The sequence below is a fragment of the Selaginella moellendorffii genome, unplaced genomic scaffold, assembly GCF_000143415.4.
Source record: "Selaginella moellendorffii unplaced genomic scaffold, v1.0 SELMOscaffold_128, whole genome shotgun sequence".
In the NCBI taxonomy this organism is placed as follows: domain Eukaryota; kingdom Viridiplantae; phylum Streptophyta; class Lycopodiopsida; order Selaginellales; family Selaginellaceae; genus Selaginella; species Selaginella moellendorffii.
In genome coordinates, this window is record NW_003314389.1 from 6,019 (window position 1) to 13,281 (window position 7,263).

General features: G+C 38.5%; 1 pseudogene; it reads right to left on the reverse strand.

The window, feature by feature from the left end:
• LOC9650657 overlaps positions 1-1,191 on the reverse strand; it is a 1,761-nt pseudogene extending 570 nt beyond the window's left edge.
• Between the last annotated feature and the right edge of the window lie 6,072 nt (positions 1,192-7,263).

Sequence of the window (7,263 nt, forward strand, 5' to 3'; positions counted from 1 at the left end):
TATATACCTGCAAACCTGAGTGGATGAGAAAGTGTATTTTAAATTTTTTCTTACCCGTAATGAACTTTTGTACAGGAAAAAGTGTTTAATACTGGAATATTTTTTTGCCATTTCACATTGTATGTCATGTTGACCATTTCTAATTCAGATATCCTTGATGGGTGTCAGAAAAGTAAAATTTTAAAATATAAAACATACATGAGGATCAGATTTGAAGTCTAGTTCAATTTGTTGCTCGTCATTCTCCCATAGATTATAGATAATTATTCTTGTCCCTTGGTCATTAATTTTCTTGAACTTGAATAGTAGAGACACATAACTTAAGATTATTGATCTAGAGTACCTACTTGGCTATGAATAGATCCTTCATTTTGATAAGGACTCCATTTAGTGATTACGTCCATACGAATTTTCCAATCTTGATGTGTACATTTATGGATCTCTTTTAACTCAAGCCCATTTCCTTCATAATCCAGCTGCAAATATGAACAATGTGATGTATACACATCTAAGAGAATTTGGAATTATAATATCTTGCTGCACTGTATCACGGAGAAAGCTATAAGAGAGTAATCCCACACTTTGAATAAATCTGTACACAATGTTAAATAAAGTGGCGAAAAATATGGCAGTCAACTCTTATACCTGTCACCTACTGCAGTGTTTGATTTTGAAAATACAATGACATTTGCACCAAGGCGCATTGTACTTGTCTTGAAACCATTTCCATCTGGTAGTATAAATAATATTAAAAAATGTAAAAAAAAAGATGGCACTTACATTGTCCAATTGTTCTACTGGTTGTGTCATTTACAGAATACCCAAAGGACATACATTGTCGCAAATGATCAAGAGTCATTCCACCACCATTGTCTAAATTAACAAATACAATGTTACTTGCATAAAGAAAGAAAAAAGGAAAAAAAAAATGTCTTACAAACCTTCAAACAGAAGCATTGGCGTGCCATTAACTGGATTCTTGAGAACATCTATGTTGGCAAATGTCACTCCATTTGTTGTCTGGTCGAGTGCATTATCAAGCAGCTTTGCTATTGCTGCAAAAAGTGTAAGATCATGCATTGGAAAGAAAAGAGGAACAGTGATATGCCTATTTGAATTACCACCAAAAGCCCACTTGTGGCTTCTTGCGTTAGAATGAAGGAATTTGGGATGCATTCGTACGTGGTCCATTCCAGCTACAAAACCACGTAATGAGTTACTTCCTTAAAAGGCAGTCATAATGAGCAAGGACCTGGCATTGTTTGTGCATTAGAACCATCGTAATTTCCTGCTTTCCAAAACTGGGAACATTGTCTTGGCTGCTGTGTACAAACAACTGTTTTATCATTCTGTGCGGCATCCCCCTGAATTGGGAAAAACTCAAGAAAGTCGGCAGGCATGCACTCAATTTTAGGTTTCTTGTACTGGTTGCCGGCAACACCAGCTCTTTTCTTTCCAAAATTGGTGGACTTGTTTAGAATCAGACAGGGATTGATGCCTCTGGCAGTGAGCTCTTCGTCCCCTCCCATCCTTATGTGGGCCTTCAAGCACTCAATGATACAGTTTGAGAATGCAAAAGTTACAGAGATTCAGAAACAGTGCAACTAAAGAAACGTGCGTAACATATAGTCTGGTGTCGTTTTGTTGAGCACACATATACCTAGATGCATAATGCCCTGTCACGACACAATTTTATTTTCTAATTGAGTTTCAAGTGTGGTCTTTTGAATGCAACCTATTCTGTGACCACACACCAATCAAATTCATTTCTAATCTTTCCAATTAAAGACACATGGGTATCATAATCATTACAAACAACTGTTCACTGTTCATTTTTACACTGCTTGCTGATCATTTGTTTCTAAAGTCTTACAATCTTGTCACTGATAGCAGTCCTATTTTCACTCTTGCAAAGAGATGGAATTCCAATTGGAATAGTATGTATTCTCCATTCGAGTGGGATGGCCGTTCCTGAAACATTTTTTTTTTTCTGTGAAAAGTATGGTGCAATACCTCAGCCAAGCTGGGAGACAACAGAGCCTAGAGGGCATGTATACAAGTATTAGTTACTGGGTTTGTGTTTTTCTGGTAACTGAATATCATGCACCACTACAAGATTTGAAGTCCATGTTGTGAAACTTTAGAAGCAACTTTGTTTTTTGCTGGATCCTTGGATAAGCTGTGATCATTTCCAGCACAACTCAATCATCAATTTGATGGTATGTACTGTTTTAAGGACATATTGAGTTTTTTAGAACAAAAAGAATGTGCAGCCAGAAACTTCTCTTAGGCTTTCAACTGCCTAGGTAAAATGGAAATCTTATTTTCTTAAGAGCCAATCATGCTGACTTTTGATGGGCATCTGCAGTGGTTTTTTGAGCAGTGGGAGTTGGAAGTGAAGGGAATTATATGCTGGCTGGGTGAGTTCTACCTTTTCAAAGTCAGTTGATAAAATTATAAACTACAAATTAACTTTATAAACGATAGAGTTCTACTTCTTCCGTTATGTTTTCAGAGGTTTTTACATGCAAATGAAAGACCGCTAGGTTGCTATGCTGGATTGGATTGCCAGGTGCGGTCAGGCAAGAGAAACAGGTCTTGTCCCCACATTCACGTGCAACATTCCTCTTTTTTCTTTCCTCTGCTACCTGACCGCTTCTCTGTTTTGGGCTGCTCCCAGATTCGGGTTGGAGTGATCGAGCAAGATGGATCCATTAGAGTTAATCAGAGCTTCACTTTTGACATCAAGGATCCAAATGTACAATTTTTGCAGCTTTGCAATTTTTTTCTACTGACGAGTTTGGGTGGTTGGGCAGAATGCAGTTCTGCTGTTACACGTTGTTTCTAAGACACGTTTTGGAGGAGAAGACTCGCTTGGGATTTCTACGGAAGTTCGTGTTGCTGATCTTCTCGTTAAAAAGGGAGGTCTGAGGAAGGTGTCTTTTCTCCTTGTGCCACCTTATTGCTCTTTTTCATTTCAGGTGGTCAAGATGGAAAAACCAAGTGGTATGATCTTTCTGGGAAGAGATTAATGCCGGGGAAGGTGATCAGTCTGTTCGCTTGACTTTTAAAAATGTTCGTTGTTGTCGTGTATTTGCAGGTTTTAATGGACTTAGATGCAAGAATAGCTGAACCCGAGCATGATATCAGTGTTTTCTTGGGTACATGGAATGTAGGAAACGCAAGACTGGTATGTCAGCTATAATTCTGGACCAATTTGCTGATCTTTGGCAGCTCAGGCTGTGGATTTGTCATCGTGGCTTATTACAAAGAGCAAGCATGCTGAATTGCTCTAAGAAACCTTTACTTCTTCTTGGTACATGTCCATTTCATTTGAGGATTCAAAAAGTGCAGTGTCACCTCCTTTCCTTTGTTAAAAAATATAAATAAAATACAAGAGATCTTTTCCAGTGTTCATCAAGGGGAATTCGTTTTCATTTTGTCATCAAAAGAAAACTTAGTATCAAGAAGGTAGAGCAAGCAATGGGCAGAGACTGACCACCACAATTCCTATAAGCCCGTGATTGGAGTTCGTTAATGATATCAACATTGAAGCCACGTAACAAAGGTAGTGTGGGATTAAACTTGCAAGCTTGGTCCGAATTTGTTTTGAAGCAGGTTCATTCCAGTTCAAAACCAAGTCATCCACGTTTCATAGACATTCTAACCTTTGATGTCAATCTAATAGAAATTGGTTAACTTAAGTACAGAGTTTTCATTACCAGCGTAAAGTTGATATACACAGTTGTAAGGTTATGGTTTATATAACCATTTTATTTTGAGGAGCACTTGCATTTTTTATTTACTCCCAGTATAAGCCCTTCATTTTTTGGATGATGGTGCAAAACCAATTACATCATTAGATACATCTAGCAGAAACCTCCCCACGGGTGGATGTTTTATCATTTGTGTCTTGACATGTGTCGAATCCTTTTTCCAGCTCGTAAGAATTGGTTCTTTAGAACCGTAAAGATGATCAACTAAGTATGATGGAATGTTAATATCCCTGGTCATATTTTCCACGTGTATCTTCCCCTTTAAAGTCATAAGCTGTTTCACTGGGCCAACATACTTGCACACAGCACACACTGCAGTGTCTTTAGATGTTCTTTGTGTCACATGAGCTGCAAACGGTATGGATAAAAATAGGACGCAGCCTATCTATCTCAAACCATCCTGGCACCTGTAATTGATTTGATGTCTGTTTTAGCATGTATTATATCTCATGTGGCTTACCCCATTACAACATATAGCAAGACTCCGGTATAAGGCTGTTAAAAAATGGTTCTTTGCTGGATCAAGTATGCGTGTGACGATAGTCATTCCAGAGACATTCGCTCTTTTAAATACACCATCTCCTTGTAAGTTTATAAAGCACCGGCTAGGAGCAGTTTCCGAAAGGAATTCATTTAGCATCTCTCTGAATATATATATATTGCTTGCTAGGAATTTTACCTGGCATAAGTAAAATTGGGATCTATCAGTAATAGAATAAGTAAGTAATTATTCTATTACAGTTAACGTGTCGCTGGAGTCTCCATTGTCTGCAACTGTGATCTCAGCAGTATTATGTGCTAGGCTGTTGACCTTAATCATGACAGCTTCAATAGATCCAATTGAATCACGTCCCCTATGCATGTTAGTAAACTCTGCTATGCTTATTGTGGGCACAGAAAGTCGCAACAAAGGAGGACTGTGCTGGAATTCTTCAACTATGGTTGTGTCCATGATCTTCAGAGTAAATCCCCATGTCCCCCTATCATATTTTGGGACTGTGGGGATAACTTCAAAACCATACAACTTGAGCCATTTTCCTCTGGTAAATTCCTGTGCACGTTTCTTTGCTACTTCGTGGAACATCCATACAGTAATAGTTTCAGTGCCACCAAAGTCAGTCATGTCTACACGCAGTCGATTGCCTCCATGCACAATGCCTCGTTTGAGACCATAGCTGTTGAGTGTATACCCTGCAAACATTAACGTGCTTGCACTCTCGTCAATGCCAGTTATTTTGATTGCTGATGAGATTTCCATATGTTGGAGTTGCTTGATGTTTGTAATTTGTTGTGTTTCCATAGAAGATAAAGCTACAAGATTTTATCGAGGTTAGTAATTCTACAGTTTGTTTTCTAAATTACCTTGACCAACCGAAACATTAGCTGTATATGCAATGGAGTCTTCCCTGTGCGTTTCTTCATGAGGTGTTTCATCTTCGTTTGAAACATATTTCACATTTAATTATTCTTAGCTAAAACATAACATACCTCCATCAGTAGCTAATGCTCTTGATTTCAGACAATCTAATTGTTATTAAAAAAACATAGAAAGTAAAAGAAATGTTTGGATGGACTTTAAAATAACTTTTTTTTTGCAATTTGTACCTTCATTAACAACGCTGGTGTCTTCCTGACATGGTTCTGTAACATTGAAAAAAGAAAGATTGCAAGTGTTTAGAAAAAATAGTAAAGTCAATTTTTTTTGCTTTGTAACCTTCATCGATGATGGCAGTATCTGCCTTTTTTGATTCCGATTGGTCTGTAGGAATTTAAAAACTTTTAGGAAAACAAAAAAATGAAAACTAAAGAACAAGTGTAATATTGTTCTACCTTTTCCTTGCATATTCTCAATTTCCATCTCACATGGTTCATTTGGTAGAGCAACTCTAATAGGTGCTTTGTGTTTTCTTCTTTGAACCTCAGCTGTGCATTCTTCAATGCAATCCCTGGAAATTCAGGCAAACTAATAACGAAAATACCTTCTTCAACATCATTTATCGGAGGAATTGTGGTCAATGTGTCTTTAAGCCTCTTTCGATTGCTCTTCTTGGTGCCTTTGAAGGTCCAAGCACTTTAAAAATAGCTTTGGAAATGTGTGTACAAACCAAGAGTGTCTCTTTCCATCTCTTTATCGTTACCTGACCTAAAAATAAAACCCTCTTTTAAAATTAATAATATTTGGACAAATGTGAAAGGTATCTAGAGAGGGCAATTCATTAGACGATCAACAAATGAGTTCAGCAGTTGTTATCTAGGTGGATCACTCGGGTGAAAGGAAGGATATTGTATTTTATGGCTGAGATACACTATAATGAGGTATATGGTCAATACTTTGGCCCGAACTAAATGTATACTTTGGCTGAATATTGTATTTTATGGGTGAGCATTGTGTACATCAGCCCAGTTTGCGGCGTTGCCAATTGGCCGCTTCATGGCTGCACTATTGCCCACCAGGGTCTACTACACGGGCTCAGGGTTTTTCACTCAATCCAGGGCTCTTCATCAAGAAGGAGCGTCTTCATCACCATCTTCACCAATGTTGGCTCTGCAGTTGGGAATGGTGGTGTTTGTGCGGTCTTCATCATCGACTTACCATAACTTCCTACAGGATGAAGTTCCATTTCTACAATGAGCTCTTGCTGGTGATCACCACTCAGGTAAGAAAACAAGCTTTTCTTGCTTGCTTTCCTTTGAAGTGTTTTGGTCGAAGTCAACTTGGATGGGCTGGTCTTTTGCGAAAGAATCTGGTGGAGCTACTATCTCGCGTGATTATATCATGAATACTATCTTGCGTGTTCGACAGGACTTTGCATGACAAGGTAAGCGTTAAGGACCTGTCAAGGATCTAGTTCTTCCTCTCCTTTGTCTTTGCGTACTACGCACTCCCGTGCTACTTCCTCAGCATTCTCTCCTCCATCCCTGGGTTTGCTGGGCCTTCTCCATCTCGGTCCTGGCACAGCATCTCAGGTTGGGCTTCCAGAAGCTTGGCCTCGACTGGGATCTGCACAGAAATCCTCTTGTCCTCTATTCTTCATCATCGCAAACGTCATCATGGGCTACATATCCTTATTGCTTACATAATGTTGTCAGCTTACTAATGGACCAACTTCTACAATGCCAAGAAGTTTTCAAACTTCTCTAGCTACCTGTTTACGTCTAAGGGCCAGTTCTACGACATACACATGGACATGGAATTTTTTGAGTCTGTAGTTATTTGAACAAAGATCATGGTTTCTATCCATTGTCTCAATAAAGTGATTTTGACTTCAGAATTATGCTTTTACATCAGCTTTCCTTTCAAAGCTATTTCTAAGAGTTCCATGGCATCTTTAAACGGATTGTAGTCAAAAATTACTTCAGCATGATTTGGATCAATTTGCATCGCTATTCCTTCTAGTCGAATTGGATGCCATTCTCTAGGATTTATTTTCTGATGTAAATCCGTTAGTCTCTCTAGGAGCTTTTCCGACATGTTTCGATTCATGCG